This window comes from Crinia signifera, chromosome 5, assembly GCF_055691185.1.
Source record: "Crinia signifera chromosome 5, ASM5569118v1, whole genome shotgun sequence".
Taxonomy (NCBI): Eukaryota; Metazoa; Chordata; class Amphibia; order Anura; family Myobatrachidae; genus Crinia; species Crinia signifera.
Genome location: NC_139221.1, coordinates 319,802,971 through 319,830,429, shown reverse-complemented (window position 1 = coordinate 319,830,429; position 27,459 = coordinate 319,802,971). Strand labels below are relative to the sequence as shown.

Sequence of the window (27,459 nt, the reverse complement as noted above, 5' to 3'; positions counted from 1 at the left end):
AGAGATGGGTATGCACTGACAGGAGGCTATAACCAGGCAAAGAAACTTGGCTCAGCAACTAGTCCACTCTACTGATTAAGCGGGCGGACTTGGTGGTGTAACCCTGGACATCACGCAGGGAAGCATGTTATACACAAGGGCCTGATGCACTGCACTGTGTCAGGTCCTTGTACACTACAGTACTGTAACACACACAGCCCACACTGCACTGCGTCAGGTCCTTGTACACTACAATACTGTAACATACACAGCCCACACTGCACTACGTCAGGTCCTTGTACACTACAGTACTGTAACACACACAGCCCACACTGCACTGCATCAGGTCCTTGTACACTACAGTACTGTAACACACACAACCCACACTGCACTGCATCAGGTCCTTGTACACTACAGTACTTTAACACACACAGCCCGCACTGCACTGCGTCAGGTCCTTGTGCATTACAGTACTGTAACACACTCAGCCCACACTGCACTGCGTCAGGTCCTTGTACACTACAGTACTGTAACACACACAGCCCACACTGCACTGCGTCAGGTCCTTGTACACTACAGTACTGTAACACACACAGCCCACACTGCACTGCGTCAGGTCCTTGTACACTACAGCACTGTAACACACACAGCCCACACTGCACTGCGTCAGGTCCTTGTACACTACAGTACTGTAACACACACAGCCCACACTGCACTGCGTCAGGTCCTTGTACACTACAGTACTGTAACACACACAGCCCACACTGCACTGCGTCAGGTCCTTGTACACTACAGCACTGTAACACACACAGCCCACACTGCACTGCGTCAGGTCCTTGTACACTACAGTACTGTAACACACACAGCCCACACTGCACTGCGTCAGGTCCTTGTACACTACAGTACTGTAACATACACAGCCCACACTGCACTACGTCAGGTCCTTGTACACTACAGTACTGTAACACACACAGCCCACACTGCACTGCATCAGGTCCTTGTACACTACAGTACTTTAACACACACAGCCCGCACTGCACTGCGTCAGGTCCTTGTACATTACAGTACTGTAACACACACAGCCCGCACTGCACTGCGTCAGGTCCTTGTACACTACAGTACTGTAACACACACAGCCCACACTGCACTGCGTCAGGTCCTTGTACATTACAGTACTGTAACACACACACAGCCCGTACTGCACTGTGTCAGGTACTGGTACACTACAGTACTGTAACACACACAGCCCACACTTCACTGCGTCAGGTCCTTGTACACTACAGTACTGTAACACACACAGCCCACACTGCACTGCATCAGGTCCTTGTACACTACAGTACTGTAACACACACAGCCCACACTGCACTGTGTCAGGTCCTTGTACATTACAGTACTGTAACACACACAGCCCACACTGCACTACGTCAGGTCCTTGTACACTACAGTACTGTAACACACACAGCCAGGCATGCATATAGATTCATATGCATGCCTGGCTGTGTTTTAGCTGCGCAACCGTCAATTACCCCCAGGAAATACATTTTTACCCCCTTTGGGGTTATTTGCCCAAGTTCCCTGACCACTGGTGTAGAGGCAATGACACTGCCTTTATTACATATTACTATGTATTACATGGGTAATTAGAAGCATATAATGTTTTTCTATTTTTTCAATATAACACATTGTTCCAACGTCATTTCATTAAAATATGCATGATATGCTGCCATCTGTTGCATCCTGCCACAGTCATATCCACATCCCACAGGGACCCTGGTGATTAGCTGCTGGTGAAATAGAGACAGCCCAAGAGTATTAGCAAATTGCTAAAAATTCTGAATCTCTGCAATAACTGAGTATAATGATTTGTACAGTAGTTAGGGTGTACTCCATATAAATAGACCCCTAATACCCCTTTCACACAGAAAATGAAATACCCGGGTAAAGCAGTTCTACCCGGGAATTTCATTAAATACACGGGTCCTTTTTCTGTGTGAAAGGGCACACCCGTGTCGTAAATCCCGTGTCTCCGACCCTGGAATTGACGGGATTTATAACCCATGTTGATCCTTTCACACAGAAGAGATACCCGTGTTATTCAGCAAATTACCGGGTAGAAATTTTCAACCCGGTAATTTGTTCTTCTGTGTGAAGGGGAGTCAGGCTGCTCCCGGCAAAATGACACGGCATTTGAATTGCCGTGTATTTGCCAGGATTTTCAGACTTTTCTGTCTGAAAGTGGTATTGGGGTAAATTTACTAAGATGAGACTTCTATTGAAGATTGGATGCTTCTATTAACAATCGGATTCTATGAATTTCTAGACGGAGCTAAATAAACTAGTAGAAGTAGAATTTGATTGGTTATTATGGCATCTTCAATAGAACTCCCATCTTAGTACCTTTACCGGTACTTGTGTAGTTTCACAGCGTCAGCCAATATACTGGAATTACTAATCGCCAGGACATACATTTCAAACTGGAGGGAGGTATTTATAGATTATAAAAAAACTCACAAACAAGGGCCTTAATTCAGGTTGGCTCTCCAAGCTGCGAACATAGCAGCTTACTAAGTGCCTGAGACACCACCTGCCCAAATAGCCGACACCCCCCCCCCCCCACGCCGAATCCCCTCAGTACCATCCCCTCGCATGCCTCCACTAGCAGGAGAAACCATTCAATGATCGCCGACCAGTGAATGATTTCTCTTGCCTTTGCAAATAAAAGTCAGTCTCAGACTTTTTTTTTTACGGGCGATAGGACAAAGACGGGGTGGGCAGCTGACGTCCTGTGACGCAAACCTCCGACACCCGGCAGGCGTTGACCCACCCACGTATTCCTTGGGAATACCCAGCATTTACATGGGGACGCCGGCCCTCCCTCCCCACAATGGGCGGTATTCAATGAGGCTGATTCGCCATGTTTTTATGGCGATTTTGTGCTGTAAGGCGAATTTCTGACTAAAATGGTGAATCACCCTATTCAATGACCAGATGGCGAATACATTTGAAGGATTTTTTCGCCATGATTCACCGAGTAGCAATCGCTATCTTTTTATGGAGAAGTGGAATGTGAACTTATAAAATAAAGTGTTTTGTTTTTTACATTTGGTGTCTAAAAATCAGGAATTTTATTCTGAGGAGGGGCATGCTATTTTTATTCATGTGCTGTAAGCACATGAATATATATTTAATTTAAAAAATATATATATTTTTTACACAGCAGCCAGCAGAGGCCGCCGGAGCCGAGCCGCTCATTAGATATTCATATATTCACTGCACCCGATCGTTACATATGCACGATTGGGTGTAGTGAATATACCCGGTCCCCTGCTGACACCCCCGGGGGGCAGCCTGTGCTGCCTGGCACCCGGGGAGCCCACCTCCCCCCCACATACGCTCTGGGGCAGGCAGAGAGACTTCCATCTCCCTGCCTGCCGCCGTCCTCAGGCTCCCTGCGGCGTTCGCCGCAGGAGCTCATATTCACCGGTCAGGGGCAGCGAGCCCCTGACTCGTTGAATACCGGAGCCGGCGAGGCTCCGGAACGTGGCGAATGTGCAGCGAATCCTAAACAGGATTCATTGCACCTCGCCGGTATTCACATTGAATACTGCCCAATGAATGATCGAGTGTGTCCTGTAACTCACCAAAGCTGTCCGCTGTTGGGGTTTGCACATGCGCAGAAATACACACCATGGGGGCTGGGGCTGAATTTGGATTGCCCCAAGATCTGATCTTTCTGGGGCAAGTAATTTCTGCCTGGTCCCAATTACCCAAAACTCTATTCTGTTAGATTGCTCCAAATCTGAACCAAACAAACTGTATATATACTGTATATACACCTATATTTGCATAATGTGTGTGTCATACTTACCTTCTTTGTAATTCTACACTCTAGCAGAAGCCTGGAGAGAAGACACTGCAGGGGACTGCACAATGATCTCATCATTAGGTCCTGCTCTCCAGAGATTTGCAAGTTTACGATGAGGAGGCAAAGCTGAATGATGTGATACTGTCATTTAGCCCCACCCCTTCCTGCAGCTCCCACGATTGCCAACAATTAACATGCAATCCTGCCTGCTTCACTAGGAAGTGGGCAGGATGCTGGAGTGCTGCCTACTCTTTCAGGGCTGTGGGGAACTACCCTAAAACTATGAGCTTCCAGGAAGTTAGGCAAGAACAATGTCGGACTATGAAGGTAAGGGCCCACCGGGGATGGGTGAGGGGTGGGGGTGTGATGTCACCTGCCGGATGGGTCTGGCATGTGATGTCACGGCATGGGGAAGGTCAGTAGTCTGACCTCATGATGCGGTGGACATCACAACGTCAGCCTGCCCGCACACCTGCCCACCCGCCTGCATGGCTCCTCTTCTCCCTTTCAGTCACCACCACCGCTGGATCAGTCAATAGCTGATGACTGCCTGGTGGCAATAACAAAAGCATCTTGCGTTAAAGGTGGTACTTATGTATTATCTGGACTCCCATGTTAAATGCACCCCATTTTTTCATACCCCTACTATCCAACTACGCATGGAGTTGATTTTATATAGTGTGGCGAGCGCAGCGAGCCACCGTGCCCGAAGCGTGGTGAGCGCAGCGAGCCCCGCGAGGGGACGCGGTCTCATAAGAAAAACGGGAGTCCAGATATTACATAAGTACCTTAAAGGTTTGCGTCACCCACCTAAAAAGTAGGCAGGGTCAAAATCACCAAGCCTTCCAGTGAATCCCTTTGTCCCACAGTGGGCCAGTCCGAGCCTGGGCAAGTATTTTGTGTGTGCGTTACTTAACCTTTCCCTTCAAACGAGATTGTTGCCAAAATATTTCTTGGCCGGTGACAAGTATGCTTTCCCAAGGATCCAATACTTATATAAGATATACAATTGTTGTATTATATGTAACAACCACTTACAATTTAAGACAAATGGTTCCTTGAAAGAAAAGTTAAATTATTTAGATATTTTGTCTTTAGCGATCTGAGTTTTCTATGCTCCCAGTGTACTTAGCCTAAAATGATGGGAAGTAGAAAAGTATTATTACTTCACATAAACAAAAAGTTGCATCCCGCGCTCATTCTGAGTCTTGTTAATTCTTAATGGTCCTCGGAACTGTTCTATCGCTTTATTTTTTCATCTATTTGTCATTAAAGCCTAAAAGACACAATCCTTCTTGGTTTAATATTTTAGTGTTTTTTATGCTCTCCGATATCCCAGCCTTATCTATAATATGAAACCTCACACTGAAGTGGCATTTATTTAAAATTGCTTTCCTCTTCACCTCGTGTCCTGATTTATTTATTTCCATAGCTTGTATTCTTATTTTATGCATGCCTCGGGGCTTGTTTCACTCTTCAGCTGCTTGATAATGATAGAAAATGCCATTGCACCCTTAACCAGCACATTCCCATATTCTATTTTGTGTTAATCATTCTTGATCAGATATAATTCCCTATCCCCATCGGCTGCACACATTGGAGGCATCCGCTGAGCTTATATTCAGATTAGAATTGGCTGTAGTCTATGAATCTGCAAGAAACTAGAGGCATGAGGTATGAACACAGAGGCATGAGGCTTGGATCCGGTGCTACCAGTTACTTTGTGCACTATGTACACTAACAATAGTACTGTAAAAGTAGACAATCAATTATTTATTACTTAACTAGTATGGTTGGGTATGTAAGTCAACAGTAATAATTTTCATATTGGACATGTTAACATCATTATGTAGACACTGATCAAATGTCAACATGTTAGATGGTGGATAAACAGATTCATCCCTGGTAGCCAAGTGGTGACTTACCGGATGTTGATGGCTGCAGTGGTTCCAGGTGTTGATTCGGGGTCCCGGCGATCAAGTGACAGTAACGTCAGTGTCTGGACACCAATGTTCCAGCACTGAGTGTTTCTTTATTACACCTATCTCTATTACCTACCCCTAAAAGTGGCCAAACACGTATGTGATTTCAGATGATTTCGGCCGATTCCGACATATTGACCCGAGAAATCGAGTGAAAAGCAGCCAAAATGCATGTGATTTACATCGGATCCAATCCAGAGATTGAACCTCCTGCACATAAGATAAATCGAAATCTTAGACACAGCACTGTTGCTTCTGATTTATCGCATACGATTTCCCTTGAACTCCTCTGGCAGCCCCGCAAGGAGTCCTTCAGTGCTATTTTACATGCGATACATCGCATGTAAAAATGATATATCAAATGCCAAATTGGATGGAAGGGCTCCTGAAGAGCTGTTGGGGGAGTTCAAAAGGTATCGGATGTGACTTGAGGTTCAGACAAGTCACACTAATTTACCTCTAGTGACTAATCCGAACCTCCCCTTTGTAGCCTAACTTTAACCATTCCTGCAGTGGCGTAACTATAAATTTAGCTCCCCCCCTGCCCAAAAAATGTGGTGCCCCCCCCCCTTTAGTAAATTATGACAATGGTGCAGACTGGTTAACTGGGCCACCGTGCCCCGCCATGTGTAGTGCTGCGGCTCCCCAGGAGTGATGTGCGCCCATGCGGCGTAACAGGAAGGACATCCCATCGGCTGACATACTGTAGCCTTCCGTCACCAGCCTCAGCTTCCAAGGAATGACTAGGAGAAGGGATACTAGCAGAAGTGTATGCGGGTAATGACACCGGTCGCCCCCTGGTGAGAGGAGGCCAGGAGACTGGGGAGGGGGGACATGCTGTCACCTACGTTATGCAGCTACAGTACACAGTCACCGCCGCCCACTACTACTGAGTATTCATATAGGACAGCAGGTATTTTTCAGTGCGCCCTGAGACCACTGGCTCCCCCAAGCCACCGCTGGGGCTGCCACACCATAGTGACGCCACTGCCCTCCTGTCTGCACCCTAACCCTAAAATTGAAATATTGACAATTTCAACAAGTTGCCTTTCTATAGTTTAACAACGTTGGCATCATAACTGTCAAAAATGTAGTGTCAACATTAAGAATTTCAACATTGCAATTGTTGACCTCTTGACTCCATGTCATAAATTGACATCACAGAGACAAGGTCAATATTACACACAAATGATACCAAGCACCTTTCTGCAATCTGTTTTAGTGTCTCGCCTCAAACACTGAATCATATTGGCTGTGTAGTGGGCACATAGGGGGTGTGGCAATCACAAATTAAGAGATCCTGGGAGAGCTTTCCCCTTTTTTTAAAGCTGCAACATTTACACTGAAAAAACAGGTTGATTTTGTCATGTAATTGACTGACGCTTTAAAAATTGGGAAAACTCTCCCAAAATCTCTTATGTTCTGATTCTCACACCCTATGACATTTGGCATGAGATAGCCAATGTTGTAGGCAGTTATATCGTAACAAAGAAGAATTGTACTCAAAGCTCAAGGTTCCGTAAGTGGATCTTGTATGTTTACAGTATGAGTACAGTAGATTAAATAACTATCTGGTCTAAGAAAATATCACAGTCTACCTTATTCGACCTGTAATGAAATGATAGCCAGTCTACATATTTTATTATGTTTTATTACGGGTCATGCAGTCCAGGTTAAGCTATGGACCAAACTGAAATATATGCATTCACTGTTCATGGGTAAACAAAACCACGTACAGTAAGTAGGATATTCCAGTCAAGGATATAGGCTATAGTTTAATAGTAGAGTTTTATATTGATGTAAATTTGTACAGTACTGTGTTGCTCCAATAACACAGTGAAAAGGTCACATTCAAGACCTTTTATAGAGTCAAGTAAGCAATATGCACTTGCAGTATAATTGACCTGACTTTTAAGTCTGGTCATTCAAACATACAGCATAGGGCCAAATGTAATAAGGTGTGAGAATTAGAAAGTGAGAGATTTTGCGAGATTTTTTCCATTTTTTTAAATTTGCAAAATCTACCTGGTTATTCAGTGTAAATGATTGGCACTTTAAAAAAAAATCTCCCAAAATCTCTCACTTTCTGATTCTCACACACTATTGCATTTGGCCCAAGGAGTGAGAATCAGAAAGTTAGAGATTTGGAAGAGTTCACAATTCTTTAAATCTTCAATAATTTACACTGTAAAACCAGGTTCATTGTGCCATGTAATTGATTGCCACTTAACAAAAAATGGGAAAACTCCCCTAAAATCTCTTACAGTACTTTTTGATTCTGAAACCCTATTACATTTGGCCCTTGGTGCCAACAGTGTCAAACTGACATTTGAAGGACTTGGTGTGGCACAGCATCTCGTCATTAGCCCAACGTCAGGATCCCAACTGCCCGGGCTCAGACAGCGGGGGGAGCACAACAAAACCCCTACGAGGGAGAATAGCCAGTGGCTGTTGGGACCCCGAATGTCGGGGTTTTTACAGTCTGGATTCCGGCACCTAGTTTTTCTCAACCTGGCACATTCTCTCCCCCTTTCTCTTCCTGGCACCTTTTCTCGCTACCTGGGTGGAATGCCATGCAGGATTCCAGCTGAAATTGGACTTTTTTTTTAAAAGGGCCAATCACTTTACAAGGTAAAACCATGCCCTGTGATTGTCCCTATAGAAAAAGTCAGAGTTCAGCTGGCATCCCGCACAGCTGCCGAACTGGGGCATCATTACATTATGCCCCCTGTCTCCTCCTCCCCCCCCTCGACATCCTCTCACTCTCCCTCTCCGATCACTCCCTGCCATTTTCTCTCACTAGTGCTCACACACCTAACACACCTTTCTCTCTCTCTTGCTCCTCACTATAATGCCCCCTCACCCTAACAGACATTATTATGACAACAGTAGGGGGGCCCCTTTGAATAGTTTGCTATGAAGCCCACAAAGTTCTAGTTACGCCCCTGCTCCTTGGCCTCACAAGATCCCCTGTGACTGGAAACCTGAGTACTCCTATTACAGTTGTAGAGGAACATCGTGACCAGCTTAGCATAGAGGAACTTTTGTGTCATCTAAATATTAAATAAAGAAAATCTGCAAATGTGAACTGCATAGCGGGATATCGCCAGTTTACAAGAACACTCACTGAATGTAGTGTACATCTGGGCACAAGGTGATACGGCATACAAAGTCAAAGGTGCAGGTGCACAAATTAAACTCCCAATTTAAAAATTTTGCAATAAAATTTTGCATTTTTAGCGAGGTTCTTCGCTTAGTTATGGCCATAAGTAACGGCTTGCCCACCGCGTCCAGGTGACCTCATTAGTCGGGCAAGTCCCTAACATTTTGGGGGGTACAAATCTAGGGCACAGGGCACCCCAAAATGGCGCAGCCGAGTGACCCCAGGGCAACACAAGACTGAAAGAAATATATAGTGAAACAAAGTGAGGATAGGTTAGTGAGAGAGGCTGCTAAAGATAGCAGGGGTAAGTAAGTGAGAGGTAAAAAAATGAGAGATAAAGTAGTGAGAGGTGAAGTAGTGAGAGGTAAAGGTTAGAAATGAATTACATTGAAATAAAACACACAATAGGGATGAAAGTGAAAATGAAAATAAGTGTTAATTTGTGTTGCTCCTGAGGCCAAACAGCCACACCAGTCCAGGGGGGCCCACAACCCAGAAATGCACCCCCCCATCTGATAATCCATTGAACATTTGTGCAGGTCTCACCTTCCTCTGCATGCAGTCTAAGAAATGTCAGGAACCTAATTAAAACCAATATATAGGACAGGTGAGCGTGGGTGCTACCACCAGGCGCAGAAGGGGTCTCTGGCCTTCTAATGTGTATGGAAATACACGGCATTAGATATACAGGGGTGGGGTCCTGGGGTGCACACCAATTGAGAGGTGCGACCCTGCGGAGACCTTTCAGTAGAACTGCATACAAAGTCAAAGGTGCAGGTGCACAAATTAAACTCCCAATTTAAAAATTTTGCAATAAAATTTTGCATTTTTAGCGAGGTTCTTCGCTTAGTTATGGCCATAAGTAACGGCTTGCCCACCGCGTCCAGGTGACCTCATTAGTCGGGCAAGTCCCTAACATTTTGGGGGGTACAAATCTAGGGCACAGGGCACCCCAAAATGGCGCAGCCGAGTGACCCCAGGGCAACACAAGACTGAAAGAAATATATAGTGAAACAAAGTGAGGATAGGTTAGTGAGAGAGGCTGCTAAAGATAGCAGGGGTAAGTAAGTGAGAGGTAAAAAAATGAGAGATAAAGTAGTGAGAGGTGAAGTAGTGAGAGGTAAAGGTTAGAAATGAATTACATTGAAATAAAACACACAATAGGGATGAAAGTGAAAATGAAAATAAGTGTTAATTTGTGTTGCTCCTGAGGCCAAACAGCCACACCAGTCCAGGGGGGCCCACAACCCAGAAATGCACCCCCCCATCTGATAATCCATTGAACATTTGTGCAGGTCTCACCTTCCTCTGCATGCAGTCTAAGAAATGTCAGGAACCTAATTAAAACCAATATATAGGACAGGTGAGCGTGGGTGCTACCACCAGGCGCAGAAGGGGTCTCTGGCCTTCTAATGTGTATGGAAATACACGGCATTAGATATACAGGGGTGGGGTCCTGGGGTGCACACCAATTGAGAGGTGCGACCCTGCGGAGACCTTTCAGTAGAACTGCATACAAAGTCAAAGGTGCAGGTGCACAAATTAAACTCCCAATTTAAAAATTTTGCAATAAAATTTTGCATTTTTAGCGAGGTTCTTCGCTTAGTTATGGCCATAAGTAACGGCTTGCCCACCGCGTCCAGGTGACCTCATTAGTCGGGCAAGTCCCTAACATTTTGGGGGGTACAAATCTAGGGCACAGGGCACCCCAAAATGGCGCAGCCGAGTGACCCCAGGGCAACACAAGACTGAAAGAAATATATAGTGAAACAAAGTGAGGATAGGTTAGTGAGAGAGGCTGCTAAAGATAGCAGGGGTAAGTAAGTGAGAGGTAAAAAAATGAGAGATAAAGTAGTGAGAGGTGAAGTAGTGAGAGGTAAAGGTTAGAAATGAATTACATTGAAATAAAACACACAATAGGGATGAAAGTGAAAATGAAAATAAGTGTTAATTTGTGTTGCTCCTGAGGCCAAACAGCCACACCAGTCCAGGGGGGCCCACAACCCAGAAATGCACCCCCCCATCTGATAATCCATTGAACATTTGTGCAGGTCTCACCTTCCTCTGCATGCAGTCTAAGAAATGTCAGGAACCTAATTAAAACCAATATATAGGACAGGTGAGCGTGGGTGCTACCACCAGGCGCAGAAGGGGTCTCTGGCCTTCTAATGTGTATGGAAATACACGGCATTAGATATACAGGGGTGGGGTCCTGGGGTGCACACCAATTGAGAGGTGCGACCCTGCGGAGACCTTTCAGTAGAACTGCATACAAAGTCAAAGGTGCAGGTGCACAAATTAAACTCCCAATTTAAAAATTTTGCAATAAAATTTTGCATTTTTAGCGAGGTTCTTCGCTTAGTTATGGCCATAAGTAACGGCTTGCCCACCGCGTCCAGGTGACCTCATTAGTCGGGCAAGTCCCTAACATTTTGGGGGGTACAAATCTAGGGCACAGGGCACCCCAAAATGGCGCAGCCGAGTGACCCCAGGGCAACACAAGACTGAAAGAAATATATAGTGAAACAAAGTGAGGATAGGTTAGTGAGAGAGGCTGCTAAAGATAGCAGGGGTAAGTAAGTGAGAGGTAAAAAAATGAGAGATAAAGTAGTGAGAGGTGAAGTAGTGAGAGGTAAAGGTTAGAAATGAATTACATTGAAATAAAACACACAATAGGGATGAAAGTGAAAATGAAAATAAGTGTTAATTTGTGTTGCTCCTGAGGCCAAACAGCCACACCAGTCCAGGGGGGCCCACAACCCAGAAATGCACCCCCCCATCTGATAATCCATTGAACATTTGTGCAGGTCTCACCTTCCTCTGCATGCAGTCTAAGAAATGTCAGGAACCTAATTAAAACCAATATATAGGACAGGTGAGCGTGGGTGCTACCACCAGGCGCAGAAGGGGTCTCTGGCCTTCTAATGTGTATGGAAATACACGGCATTAGATATACAGGGGTGGGGTCCTGGGGTGCACACCAATTGAGAGGTGCGACCCTGCTGAGACCTTTCAGTAGAACTGCATACAAAGTCAAAGGTGCAGGTGCACAAATTAAACTCCCAATTTAAAAATTTTGCAATAAAATTTTGCATTTTTAGCGAGGTTCTTCGCTTAGTTATGGCCATAAGTAACGGCTTGCCCACCGCGTCCAGGTGACCTCATTAGTCGGGCAAGTCCCTAACATTTTGGGGGGTACAAATCTAGGGCACAGGGCACCCCAAAATGGCGCAGCCGAGTGACCCCAGGGCAACACAAGACTGAAAGAAATATATAGTGAAACAAAGTGAGGATAGGTTAGTGAGAGAGGCTGCTAAAGATAGCAGGGGTAAGTAAGTGAGAGGTAAAAAAATGAGAGATAAAGTAGTGAGAGGTGAAGTAGTGAGAGGTAAAGGTTAGAAATGAATTACATTGAAATAAAACACACAATAGGGATGAAAGTGAAAATGAAAATAAGTGTTAATTTGTGTTGCTCCTGAGGCCAAACAGCCACACCAGTCCAGGGGGGCCCACAACCCAGAAATGCACCCCCCCATCTGATAATCCATTGAACATTTGTGCAGGTCTCACCTTCCTCTGCATGCAGTCTAAGAAATGTCAGGAACCTAATTAAAACCAATATATAGGACAGGTGAGCGTGGGTGCTACCACCAGGCGCAGAAGGGGTCTCTGGCCTTCTAATGTGTATGGAAATACACGGCATTAGATATACAGGGGTGGGGTCCTGGGGTGCACACCAATTGAGAGGTGCGACCCTGCGGAGACCTTTCAGTAGAACTGCATACAAAGTCAAAGGTGCAGGTGCACAAATTAAACTCCCAATTTAAAAATTTTGCAATAAAATTTTGCATTTTTAGCGAGGTTCTTCGCTTAGTTATGGCCATAAGTAACGGCTTGCCCACCGCGTCCAGGTGACCTCATTAGTCGGGCAAGTCCCTAACATTTTGGGGGGTACAAATCTAGGGCACAGGGCACCCCAAAATGGCGCAGCCGAGTGACCCCAGGGCAACACAAGACTGAAAGAAATATATAGTGAAACAAAGTGAGGATAGGTTAGTGAGAGAGGCTGCTAAAGATAGCAGGGGTAAGTAAGTGAGAGGTAAAAAAATGAGAGATAAAGTAGTGAGAGGTAAAGTAGTGAGAGGTAAAGGTTAGAAATGAATTACATTGAAATAAAACACACAATAGGGATGAAAGTGAAAATGAAAATAAGTGTTAATTTGTGTTGCTCCTGAGGCCAAACAGCCACACCAGTCCAGGGGGGCCCACAACCCAGAAATGCACCCCCCCATCTGATAATCCATTGAACATTTGTGCAGGTCTCACCTTCCTCTGTATGCAGTCTAAGAAATGTCAGGAACCTAATTAAAACCAATATATAGGACAGGTGAGCGTGGGTGCTACCACCAGGCGCAGAAGGGGTCTCTGGCCTTCTAATGTGTATGGAAATACACGGCATTAGATATACAGGGGTGGGGTCCTGGGGTGCACACCAATTGAGAGGTGCGACCCTGCGGAGACCTTTCAGTAGAACTGCATACAAAGTCAAAGGTGCAGGTGCACAAATTAAACTCCCAATTTAAAAATTTTGCAATAAAATTTTGCATTTTTAGCGAGGTTCTTCGCTTAGTTATGGCCATAAGTAACGGCTTGCCCACCGCGTCCAGGTGACCTCATTAGTCGGGCAAGTCCCTAACATTTTGGGGGGTACAAATCTAGGGCACAGGGCACCCCAAAATGGCGCAGCCGAGTGACCCCAGGGCAACACAAGACTGAAAGAAATATATAGTGAAACAAAGTGAGGATAGGTTAGTGAGAGAGGCTGCTAAAGATAGCAGGGGTAAGTAAGTGAGAGGTAAAAAAATGAGAGATAAAGTAGTGAGAGGTGAAGTAGTGAGAGGTAAAGGTTAGAAATGAATTACATTGAAATAAAACACACAATAGGGATGAAAGTGAAAATGAAAATAAGTGTTAATTTGTGTTGCTCCTGAGGCCAAACAGCCACACCAGTCCAGGGGGGCCCACAACCCAGAAATGCACCCCCCCATCTGATAATCCATTGAACATTTGTGCAGGTCTCACCTTCCTCTGCATGCAGTCTAAGAAATGTCAGGAACCTAATTAAAACCAATATATAGGACAGGTGAGCGTGGGTGCTACCACCAGGCGCAGAAGGGGTCTCTGGCCTTCTAATGTGTATGGAAATACACGGCATTAGATATACAGGGGTGGGGTCCTGGGGTGCACACCAATTGAGAGGTGCGACCCTGCGGAGACCTTTCAGTAGAACTGCATACAAAGTCAAAGGTGCAGGTGCACAAATTAAACTCCCAATTTAAAAATTTTGCAATAAAATTTTGCATTTTTAGCGAGGTTCTTCGCTTAGTTATGGCCATAAGTAACGGCTTGCCCACCGCGTCCAGGTGACCTCATTAGTCGGGCAAGTCCCTAACATTTTGGGGGGTACAAATCTAGGGCACAGGGCACCCCAAAATGGCGCAGCCGAGTGACCCCAGGGCAACACAAGACTGAAAGAAATATATAGTGAAACAAAGTGAGGATAGGTTAGTGAGAGAGGCTGCTAAAGATAGCAGGGGTAAGTAAGTGAGAGGTAAAAAAATGAGAGATAAAGTAGTGAGAGGTGAAGTAGTGAGAGGTAAAGGTTAGAAATGAATTACATTGAAATAAAACACACAATAGGGATGAAAGTGAAAATGAAAATAAGTGTTAATTTGTGTTGCTCCTGAGGCCAAACAGCCACACCAGTCCAGGGGGGCCCACAACCCAGAAATGCACCCCCCCATCTGATAATCCATTGAACATTTGTGCAGGTCTCACCTTCCTCTGCATGCAGTCTAAGAAATGTCAGGAACCTAATTAAAACCAATATATAGGACAGGTGAGCGTGGGTGCTACCACCAGGCGCAGAAGGGGTCTCTGGCCTTCTAATGTGTATGGAAATACACGGCATTAGATATACAGGGGTGGGGTCCTGGGGTGCACACCAATTGAGAGGTGCGACCCTGCGGAGACCTTTCAGTAGAACTGCATACAAAGTCAAAGGTGCAGGTGCACAAATTAAACTCCCAATTTAAAAATTTTGCAATAAAATTTTGCATTTTTAGCGAGGTTCTTCGCTTAGTTATGGCCATAAGTAACGGCTTGCCCACCGCGTCCAGGTGACCTCATTAGTCGGGCAAGTCCCTAACATTTTGGGGGGTACAAATCTAGGGCACAGGGCACCCCAAAATGGCGCAGCCGAGTGACCCCAGGGCAACACAAGACTGAAAGAAATATATAGTGAAACAAAGTGAGGATAGGTTAGTGAGAGAGGCTGCTAAAGATAGCAGGGGTAAGTAAGTGAGAGGTAAAAAAATGAGAGATAAAGTAGTGAGAGGTGAAGTAGTGAGAGGTAAAGGTTAGAAATGAATTACATTGAAATAAAACACACAATAGGGATGAAAGTGAAAATGAAAATAAGTGTTAATTTGTGTTGCTCCTGAGGCCAAACAGCCACACCAGTCCAGGGGGGCCCACAACCCAGAAATGCACCCCCCCATCTGATAATCCATTGAACATTTGTGCAGGTCTCACCTTCCTCTGCATGCAGTCTAAGAAATGTCAGGAACCTAATTAAAACCAATATATAGGACAGTTGAGCGTGGGTGCTACCACCAGGCGCAGAAGGGGTCTCTGGCCTTCTAATGTGTATGGAAATACACGGCATTAGATATACAGGGGTGGGGTCCTGGGGTGCACACCAATTGAGAGGTGCGACCCTGCGGAGACCTTTCAGTAGAACTGCATACAAAGTCAAAGGTGCAGGTGCACAAATTAAACTCCCAATTTAAAAATTTTGCAATAAAATTTTGCATTTTTAGCGAGGTTCTTCGCTTAGTTATGGCCATAAGTAACGGCTTGCCCACCGCGTCCAGGTGACCTCATTAGTCGGGCAAGTCCCTAACATTTTGGGGGGTACAAATCTAGGGCACAGGGCACCCCAAAATGGCGCAGCCGAGTGACCCCAGGGCAACACAAGACTGAAAGAAATATATAGTGAAACAAAGTGAGGATAGGTTAGTGAGAGAGGCTGCTAAAGATAGCAGGGGTAAGTAAGTGAGAGGTAAAAAAATGAGAGATAAAGTAGTGAGAGGTGAAGTAGTGAGAGGTAAAGGTTAGAAATGAATTACATTGAAATAAAACACACAATAGGGATGAAAGTGAAAATGAAAATAAGTGTTAATTTGTGTTGCTCCTGAGGCCAAACAGCCACACCAGTCCAGGGGGGCCCACAACCCAGAAATGCACCCCCCCATCTGATAATCCATTGAACATTTGTGCAGGTCTCACCTTCCTCTGCATGCAGTCTAAGAAATGTCAGGAACCTAATTAAAACCAATATATAGGACAGGTGAGCGTGGGTGCTACCACCAGGCGCAGAAGGGGTCTCTGGCCTTCTAATGTGTATGGAAATACACGGCATTAGATATACAGGGGTGGGGTCCTGGGGTGCACACCAATTGAGAGGTGCCACCCTGCGGAGACCTTTCAGTAGAACTGCATACAAAGTCAAAGGTGCAGGTGCACAAATTAAACTCCCAATTTAAAAATTTTGCAATAAAATTTTGCATTTTTAGCGAGGTTCTTCGCTTAGTTATGGCCATAAGTAACGGCTTGCCCACCGCGTCCAGGTGACCTCATTAGTCGGGCAAGTCCCTAACATTTTGGGGGGTACAAATCTAGGGCACAGGGCACCCCAAAATGGCGCAGCCGAGTGACCCCAGGGCAACACAAGACTGAAAGAAATATATAGTGAAACAAAGTGAGGATAGGTTAGTGAGAGAGGCTGCTAAAGATAGCAGGGGTAAGTAAGTGAGAGGTAAAAAAATGAGAGATAAAGTAGTGAGAGGTGAAGTAGTGAGAGGTAAAGGTTAGAAATGAATTACATTGAAATAAAACACACAATAGGGATGAAAGTGAAAATGAAAATAAGTGTTAATTTGTGTTGCTCCTGAGGCCAAACAGCCACACCAGTCCAGGGGGGCCCACAACCCAGAAATGCACCCCCCCATCTGATAATCCATTGAACATTTGTGCAGGTCTCACCTTCCTCTGCATGCAGTCTAAGAAATGTCAGGAACCTAATTAAAACCAATATATAGGACAGGTGAGCGTGGGTGCTACCACCAGGCGCAGAAGGGGTCTCTGGCCTTCTAATGTGTATGGAAATACACGGCATTAGATATACAGGGGTGGGGTCCTGGGGTGCACACCAATTGAGAGGTGCGACCATGCGGAGACCTTTCAGTAGAACTGCATACAAAGTCAAAGGTGCAGGTGCACAAATTAAACTCCCAATTTAAAAATTTTGCAATAAAATTTTGCATTTTTAGCGAGGTTCTTCGCTTAGTTATGGCCATAAGTAACGGCTTGCCCACCGCGTCCAGGTGACCTCATTAGTCGGGCAAGTCCCTAACATTTTGGGGGGTACAAATCTAGGGCACAGGGCACCCCAAAATGGCGCAGCCGAGTGACCCCAGGGCAACACAAGACTGAAAGAAATATATAGTGAAACAAAGTGAGGATAGGTTAGTGAGAGAGGCTGCTAAAGATAGCAGGGGTAAGTAAGTGAGAGGTAAAAAAATGAGAGATAAAGTAGTGAGAGGTGAAGTAGTGAGAGGTAAAGGTTAGAAATGAATTACATTGAAATAAAACACACAATAGGGATGAAAGTGAAAATGAAAATAAGTGTTAATTTGTGTTGCTCCTGAGGCCAAACAGCCACACCAGTCCAGGGGGGCCCACAACCCAGAAATGCACCCCCCCATCTGATAATCCATTGAACATTTGTGCAGGTCTCACCTTCCTCTGCATGCAGTCTAAGAAATGTCAGGAACCTAATTAAAACCAATATATAGGACAGGTGAGCGTGGGTGCTACCACCAGGCGCAGAAGGGGTCTCTTGCCTTCTAATGTGTAGCACCCACGCTCACCTGTCCTATATATTGGTTTTAATTAGGTTCCTGACATTTCTTAGACTGCATGCAGAGGAAGGTGAGACCTGCACAAATGTTCAATGGATTATCAGATGGGGGGGTGCATTTCTGGGTTGTGGGCCCCCCTGGACTGGTGTGGCTGTTTGGCCTCAGGAGCAACACAAATTAACACTTATTTTCATTTTCACTTTCATCCCTATTGTGTGTTTTATTTCAATGTAATTCATTTCTAACCTTTACCTCTCACTACTTCACCTCTCACTACTTTATCTCTCATTTTTTTACCTCTCACTTACTTACCCCATCTATCTTTAGCAGCCTCTCTCACTAACCTATCCTCACTTTGTTTCACTATATATTTCTTTCAGTCTTGTGTTGCCCTGGGGTCACTCGGCTGCGCCATTTTGGGGTGCCCTGTGCCCTAGATTTGTACCCCCCAAAATGTTAGGGACTTGCCCGACTAATGAGGTCACCTGGACGCGGTGGGCAAGCCGTTACTTATGGCCATAACTAAGCGAAGAACCTCGCTAAAAATGCAAAATTTTATTGCAAAATTTTTAAATTGGGAGTTTAATTTGTGCACCTGCACCTTTGACTTTGTATGCAGTTCTACTGAAAGGTCTCCGCAGGGTCGCACCTCTCAATTGGTGTGCACCCCAGGACCCCACCCCTGTATATCTAATGCCGTGTATTTCCATACACATTAGAAGGCCAGAGACCCCTTCTGCGCCTGGTGGTAGCACCCACGCTCACCTGTCCTATATATTGGTTTTAATTAGGTTCCTGACATTTCTTAGACTGCATGCAGAGGAAGGTGAGACCTGCACAAATGTTCAATGGATTATCAGATGGGGGGGTGCATTTCTGGGTTGTGGGCCCCCCTGGACTGGTGTGGCTGTTTGGCCTCAGGAGCAACACAAATTAACACTTATTTTCATTTTCACTTTCATCCCTATTGTGTGTTTTATTTCAATGTAATTCATTTCTAACCTTTACCTCTCACTACTTCACCTCTCACTACTTTATCTCTCATTTTTTTACCTCTCACTTACTTACCCCTGCTATCTTTAGCAGCCTCTCTCACTAACCTATCCTCACTTTGTTTCACTATATATTTCTTTCAGTCTTGTGTTGCCCTGGGGTCACTCGGCTGCGCCATTTTGGGGTGCCCTGTGCCCTAGATTTGTACCCCCCAAAATGTTAGGGACTTGCCCGACTAATGAGGTCACCTGGACGCGGTGGGCAAGCCGTTACTTATGGCCATAACTAAGCGAAGAACCTCGCTAAAAATGCAAAATTTTATTGCAAAATTTTTAAATTGGGAGTTTAATTTGTGCACCTGCACCTTTGACTTTGTATGCAGTTCTACTGAAAGGTCTCCGCAGGGTCGCACCTCTCAATTGGTGTGCACCCCAGGACCCCACCCCTGTATATCTAATGCCGTGTATTTCCATACACATTAGAAGGCCAGAGACCCCTTCTGCGCCTGGTGGTAGCACCCACGCTCACCTGTCCTATATATTGGTTTTAATTAGGTTCCTGACATTTCTTAGACTGCATGCAGAGGAAGGTGAGACCTGCACAAATGTTCAATGGATTATCAGATGGGGGGGTGCATTTCTGGGTTGTGGGCCCCCCTGGACTGGTGTGGCTGTTTGGCCTCAGGAGCAACACAAATTAACACTTATTTTCATTTTCACTTTCATCCCTATTGTGTGTTTTATTTCAATGTAATTCATTTCTAACCTTTACCTCTCACTACTTCACCTCTCACTACTTTATCTCTCATTTTTTTACCTCTCACTTACTTACCCCTGCTATCTTTAGCAGCCTCTCTCACTAACCTATCCTCACTTTGTTTCACTATATATTTCTTTCAGTCTTGTGTTGCCCTGGGGTCACTCGGCTGCGCCATTTTGGGGTGCCCTGTGCCCTAGATTTGTACCCCCCAAAATGTTAGGGACTTGCCCGACTAATGAGGTCACCTGGACGCGGTGGGCAAGCCGTTACTTATGGCCATAACTAAGCGAAGAACCTCGCTAAAAATGCAAAATTTTATTGCAAAATTTTTAAATTGGGAGTTTAATTTGTGCACCTGCACCTTTGACTTTGTATGCAGTTCTACTGAAAGGTCTCCGCAGGGTCGCACCTCTCAATTGGTGTGCACCCCAGGACCCCACCCCTGTATATCTAATGCCGTGTATTTCCATACACATTAGAAGGCCAGAGACCCCTTCTGCGCCTGGTGGTAGCACCCACGCTCACCTGTCCTATATATTGGTTTTAATTAGGTTCCTGACATTTCTTAGACTGCATGCAGAGGAAGGTGAGACCTGCACAAATGTTCAATGGATTATCAGATGGGGGGGTGCATTTCTGGGTTGTGGGCCCCCCTGGACTGGTGTGGCTGTTTGGCCTCAGGAGCAACACAAATTAACACTTATTTTCATTTTCACTTTCATCCCTATTGTGTGTTTTATTTCAATGTAATTCATTTCTAACCTTTACCTCTCACTACTTCACCTCTCACTACTTTATCTCTCATTTTTTTACCTCTCACTTACTTACCCCTGCTATCTTTAGCAGCCTCTCTCACTAACCTATCCTCACTTTGTTTCACTATATATTTCTTTCAGTCTTGTGTTGCCCTGGGGTCACTCGGCTGCGCCATTTTGGGGTGCCCTGTGCCCTAGATTTGTACCCCCCAAAATGTTAGGGACTTGCCCGACTAATGAGGTCACCTGGACGCGGTGGGCAAGCCGTTACTTATGGCCATAACTAAGCGAAGAACCTCGCTAAAAATGCAAAATTTTATTGCAAAATTTTTAAATTGGGAGTTTAATTTGTGCACCTGCACCTTTGACTTTGTATGCAGTTCTACTGAAAGGTCTCCGCAGGGTCGCACCTCTCAATTGGTGTGCACCCCAGGACCCCACCCCTGTATATCTAATGCCGTGTATTTCCATACACATTAGAAGGCCAGAGACCCCTTCTGCGCCTGGTGGTAGCACCCACGCTCACCTGTCCTATATATTGGTTTTAATTAGGTTCCTGACATTTCTTAGACTGCATGCAGAGGAAGGTGAGACCTGCACAAATGTTCAATGGATTATCAGATGGGGGGGTGCATTTCTGGGTTGTGGGCCCCCCTGGACTGGTGTGGCTGTTTGGCCTCAGGAGCAACACAAATTAACACTTATTTTCATTTTCACTTTCATCCCTATTGTGTGTTTTATTTCAATGTAATTCATTTCTAACCTCTACCTCTCACTACTTCACCTCTCACTACTTTATCTCTCATTTTTTTACCTCTCACTTACTTACCCCTGCTATCTTTAGCAGCCTCTCTCACTAACCTATCCTCACTTTGTTTCACTATATATTTCTTTCAGTCTTGTGTTGCCCTGGGGTCACTCGGCTGCGCCATTTTGGGGTGCCCTGTGCCCTAGATTTGTACCCCCCAAAATGTTAGGGACTTGCCCGACTAATGAGGTCACCTGGACGCGGTGGGCAAGCCGTTACTTATGGCCATGACTAAGCGAAGAACCTCGCTAAAAATGCAAAATTTTATTGCAAAATTTTTAAATTGGGAGTTTAATTTGTGCACCTGCACCTTTGACTTTGTATGCAGTTCTACTGAAAGGTCTCCGCAGGGTCGCACCTCTCAATTGGTGTGCACCCCAGGACCCCACCCCTGTATATCTAATGCCGTGTATTTCCATACACATTAGAAGGCCAGAGACCCCTTCTGCGCCTGGTGGTAGCACCCACGCTCACCTGTCCTATATATTGGTTTTAATTAGGTTCCTGACATTTCTTAGACTGCATGCAGAGGAAGGTGAGACCTGCACAAATGTTCAATGGATTATCAGATGGGGGGGTGCATTTCTGGGTTGTGGGCCCCCCTGGACTGGTGTGGCTGTTTGGCCTCAGGAGCAACACAAATTAACACTTATTTTCATTTTCACTTTCATCCCTATTGTGTGTTTTATTTCAATGTAATTCATTTCTAACCTTTACCTCTCACTACTTCACCTCTCACTACTTTATCTCTCATTTTTTTACCTCTCACTTACTTACCCCTGCTATCTTTAGCAGCCTCTCTCACTAACCTATCCTCACTTTGTTTCACTATATATTTCTTTCAGTCTTGTGTTGCCCTGGGGTCACTCGGCTGCGCCATTTTGGGGTGCCCTGTGCCCTAGATTTGTACCCCCCAAAATGTTAGGGACTTGCCCGACTAATGAGGTCACCTGGACGCGGTGGGCAAGCCGTTACTTATGGCCATGACTAAGCGAAGAACCTCGCTAAAAATGCAAAATTTTATTGCAAAATTTTTAAATTGGGAGTTTAATTTGTGCACCTGCACCTTTGACTTTGTATGCAGTTCTACTGAAAGGTCTCCGCAGGGTCGCACCTCTCAATTGGTGTGCACCCCAGGACCCCACCCCTGTATATCTAATGCCGTGTATTTCCATACACATTAGAAGGCCAGAGACCCCTTCTGCGCCTGGTGGTAGCACCCACGCTCACCTGTCCTATATATTGGTTTTAATTAGGTTCCTGACATTTCTTAGACTGCATGCAGAGGAAGGTGAGACCTGCACAAATGTTCAATGGATTATCAGATGGGGGGGTGCATTTCTGGGTTGTGGGCCCCCCTGGACTGGTGTGGCTGTTTGGCCTCAGGAGCAACACAAATTAACACTTATTTTCATTTTCACTTTCATCCCTATTGTGTGTTTTATTTCAATGTAATTCATTTCTAACCTTTACCTCTCACTACTTCACCTCTCACTACTTTATCTCTCATTTTTTTACCTCTCACTTACTTACCCCTGCTATCTTTAGCAGCCTCTCTCACTAACCTATCCTCACTTTGTTTCACTATATATTTCTTTCAGTCTTGTGTTGCCCTGGGGTCACTCGGCTGCGCCATTTTGGGGTGCCCTGTGCCCTAGATTTGTACCCCCCAAAATGTTAGGGACTTGCCCGACTAATGAGGTCACCTGGACGCGGTGGGCAAGCCGTTACTTATGGCCATAACTAAGCGAAGAACCTCGCTAAAAATGCAAAATTTTATTGCAAAATTTTTAAATTGGGAGTTTAATTTGTGCACCTGCACCTTTGACTTTGTATGCAGTTCTACTGAAAGGTCTCCGCAGGGTCGCACCTCTCAATTGGTGTGCACCCCAGGACCCCACCCCTGTATATCTAATGCCGTGTATTTCCATACACATTAGAAGGCCAGAGACCCCTTCTGCGCCTGGTGGTAGCACCCACGCTCACCTGTCCTATATATTGGTTTTAATTAGGTTCCTGACATTTCTTAGACTGCATGCAGAGGAAGGTGAGACCTGCACAAATGTTCAATGGATTATCAGATGGGGGGGTGCATTTCTGGGTTGTGGGCCCCCCTGGACTGGTGTGGCTGTTTGGCCTCAGGAGCAACACAAATTAACACTTATTTTCATTTTCACTTTCATCCCTATTGTGTGTTTTATTTCAATGTAATTCATTTCTAACCTTTACCTCTCACTACTTCACCTCTCACTACTTTATCTCTCATTTTTTTACCTCTCACTTACTTACCCCTGCTATCTTTAGCAGCCTCTCTCACTAACCTATCCTCACTTTGTTTCACTATATATTTCTTTCAGTCTTGTGTTGCCCTGGGGTCACTCGGCTGCGCCATTTTGGGGTGCCCTGTGCCCTAGATTTGTACCCCCCAAAATGTTAGGGACTTGCCCGACTAATGAGGTCACCTGGACGCGGTGGGCAAGCCGTTACTTATGGCCATAACTAAGCGAAGAACCTCGCTAAAAATGCAAAATTTTATTGCAAAATTTTTAAATTGGGAGTTTAATTTGTGCACCTGCACCTTTGACTTTGTATGCAGTTCTACTGAAAGGTCTCCGCAGGGTCGCACCTCTCAATTGGTGTGCACCCCAGGACCCCACCCCTGTATATCTAATGCCGTGTATTTCCATACACATTAGAAGGCCAGAGACCCCTTCTGCGCCTGGTGGTAGCACCCACGCTCACCTGTCCTATATATTGGTTTTAATTAGGTTCCTGACATTTCTTAGACTGCATGCAGAGGAAGGTGAGACCTGCACAAATGTTCAATGGATTATCAGATGGGGGGGTGCATTTCTGGGTTGTGGGCCCCCCTGGACTGGTGTGGCTGTTTGGCCTCAGGAGCAACACAAATTAACACTTATTTTCATTTTCACTTTCATCCCTATTGTGTGTTTTATTTCAATGTAATTCATTTCTAACCTTTACCTCTCACTACTTCACCTCTCACTACTTTATCTCTCATTTTTTTACCTCTCACTTACTTACCCCTGCTATCTTTAGCAGCCTCTCTCACTAACCTATCCTCACTTTGTTTCACTATATATTTCTTTCAGTCTTGTGTTGCCCTGGGGTCACTCGGCTGCGCCATTTTGGGGTGCCCTGTGCCCTAGATTTGTACCCCCCAAAATGTTAGGGACTTGCCCGACTAATGAGGTCACCTGGACGCGGTGGGCAAGCCGTTACTTATGGCCATAACTAAGCGAAGAACCTCGCTAAAAATGCAAAATTTTATTGCAAAATTTTTAAATTGGGAGTTTAATTTGTGCACCTGCACCTTTGACTTTGTATGCAGTTCTACTGAAAGGTCTCCGCAGGGTCGCACCTCTCAATTGGTGTGCACCCCAGGACCCCACCCCTGTATATCTAATGCCGTGTATTTCCATACACATTAGAAGGCCAGAGACCCCTTCTGCGCCTGGTGGTAGCACCCACGCTCACCTGTCCTATATATTGGTTTTAATTAGGTTCCTGACATTTCTTAGACTGCATGCAGAGGAAGGTGAGACCTGCACAAATGTTCAATGGATTATCAGATGGGGGGGTGCATTTCTGGGTTGTGGGCCCCCCTGGACTGGTGTGGCTGTTTGGCCTCAGGAGCAACACAAATTAACACTTATTTTCATTTTCACTTTCATCCCTATTGTGTGTTTTATTTCAATGTAATTCATTTCAAACCTTTACCTCTCACTACTTCACCTCTCACTACTTTATCTCTCATTTTTTTACCTCTCACTTACTTACCCCTGCTATCTTTAGCAGCCTCTCTCACTAACCTATCCTCACTTTGTTTCACTATATATTTCTTTCAGTCTTGTGTTGCCCTGGGGTCACTCGGCTGCGCCATTTTGGGGTGCCCTGTGCCCTAGATTTGTACCCCCCAAAATGTTAGGGACTTGCCCGACTAATGAGGTCACCTGGACGCGGTGGGCAAGCCGTTACTTATGGCCATAACTAAGCGAAGAACCTCGCTAAAAATGCAAAATTTTATTGCAAAATTTTTAAATTGGGAGTTTAATTTGTGCACCTGCACCTTTGACTTTGTATGCAGTTCTACTGAAAGGTCTCCGCAGGGTCGCACCTCTCAATTGGTGTGCACCCCAGGACCCCACCCCTGTATATCTAATGCCGTGTATTTCCATACACATTAGAAGGCCAGAGACCCCTTCTGCGCCTGGTGGTAGCACCCACGCTCACCTGTCCTATATATTGGTTTTAATTAGGTTCCTGACATTTCTTAGACTGCATGCAGAGGAAGGTGAGACCTGCACAAATGTTCAATGGATTATCAGATGGGGGGGTGCATTTCTGGGTTGTGGGCCCCCCTGGACTGGTGTGGCTGTTTGGCCTCAGGAGCAACACAAATTAACACTTATTTTCATTTTCACTTTCATCCCTATTGTGTGTTTTATTTCAATGTAATTCATTTCTAACCTTTACCTCTCACTACTTCACCTCTCACTACTTTATCTCTCATTTTTTTACCTCTCACTTACTTACCCCTGCTATCTTTAGCAGCCTCTCTCACTAACCTATCCTCACTTTGTTTCACTATATATTTCTTTCAGTCTTGTGTTGCCCTGGGGTCACTCGGCTGCGCCATTTTGGGGTGCCCTGTGCCCTAGATTTGTACCCCCCAAAATGTTAGGGACTTGCCCGACTAATGAGGTCACCTGGACGCGGTGGGCAAGCCGTTACTTATGGCCATAACTAAGCGAAGAACCTCGCTAAAAATGCAAAATTTTATTGCAAAATTTTTAAATTGGGAGTTTAATTTGTGCACCTGCACCTTTGACTTTGTATGCAGTTCTACTGAAAGGTCTCCGCAGGGTCGCACCTCTCAATTGGTGTGCACCCCAGGACCCCACCCCTGTATATCTAATGCCGTGTATTTCCATACACATTAGAAGGCCAGAGACCCCTTCTGCGCCTGGTGGTAGCACCCACGCTCACCTGTCCTATATATTGGTTTTAATTAGGTTCCTGACATTTCTTAGACTGCATGCAGAGGAAGGTGAGACCTGCACAAATGTTCAATGGATTATCAGATGGGGGGGTGCATTTCTGGGTTGTGGGCCCCCCTGGACTGGTGTGGCTGTTTGGCCTCAGGAGCAACACAAATTAACACTTATTTTCATTTTCACTTTCATCCCTATTGTGTGTTTTATTTCAATGTAATTCATTTCTAACCTTTACCTCTCACTACTTCACCTCTCACTACTTTATCTCTCATTTTTTTACCTCTCACTTACTTACCCCTGCTATCTTTAGCAGCCTCTCTCACTAACCTATCCTCACTTTGTTTCACTATATATTTCTTTCAGTCTTGTGTTGCCCTGGGGTCACTCGGCTGCGCCATTTTGGGGTGCCCTGTGCCCTAGATTTGTACCCCCCAAAATGTTAGGGACTTGCCCGACTAATGAGGTCACCTGGACGCGGTGGGCAAGCCGTTACTTATGGCCATAACTAAGCGAAGAACCTCGCTAAAAATGCAAAATTTTATTGCAAAATTTTTAAATTGGGAGTTTAATTTGTGCACCTGCACCTTTGACTTTGTATGCAGTTCTACTGAAAGGTCTCCGCAGGGTCGCACCTCTCAATTGGTGTGCACCCCAGGACCCCACCCCTGTATACACAAGGTGATACGTACTGACCACAAATAAACTGAAAATCATTACAATTTAATAGCAAAGCAACAACGATCATGGATTTTGTATTAGTAAACCATTCCAGAAGAGCTCACTGGAAGTCTAAAGGAGAGTACAGCAGCTTCCTCTAAAAAAATGATACTCAAAAGCATATACAGTACTGCTGGGGTGTCAGAATTTTTTAAAAAAAAATCAATAGACCATGTGACCTGACATTTACTCAGTCCATAAAATTAACTTTATATCTATCCTTATATTTGTAGCAGATGTACTAAGCCTCGGAGAGCAATAAAGTGGAGAGATATGAAGTACCAACCGATCAGCTCATTACTGTTTAAACACTAATTTAAACATCTTAGTTTATTATGCACACTTTGGACAGGGCTTTTCCCTCCACCAATATGAATTCAGTAGGAAATATCATAATCACTTGAGCTCCTTCCATTAGATGTTTTTTACCCCTTTT

General features: G+C 45.1%; 1 protein-coding gene across 1 annotated transcript in view; it reads left to right on the top strand.

Annotated features, from left to right (window-relative positions):
- LOC146005827 (uncharacterized) overlaps nt 1-27,459 on the top strand; it is a 142,053-nt gene that overhangs the window by 90,098 nt on the left and 24,496 nt on the right. The gene's annotated exons all lie outside the window — the stretch shown is intronic.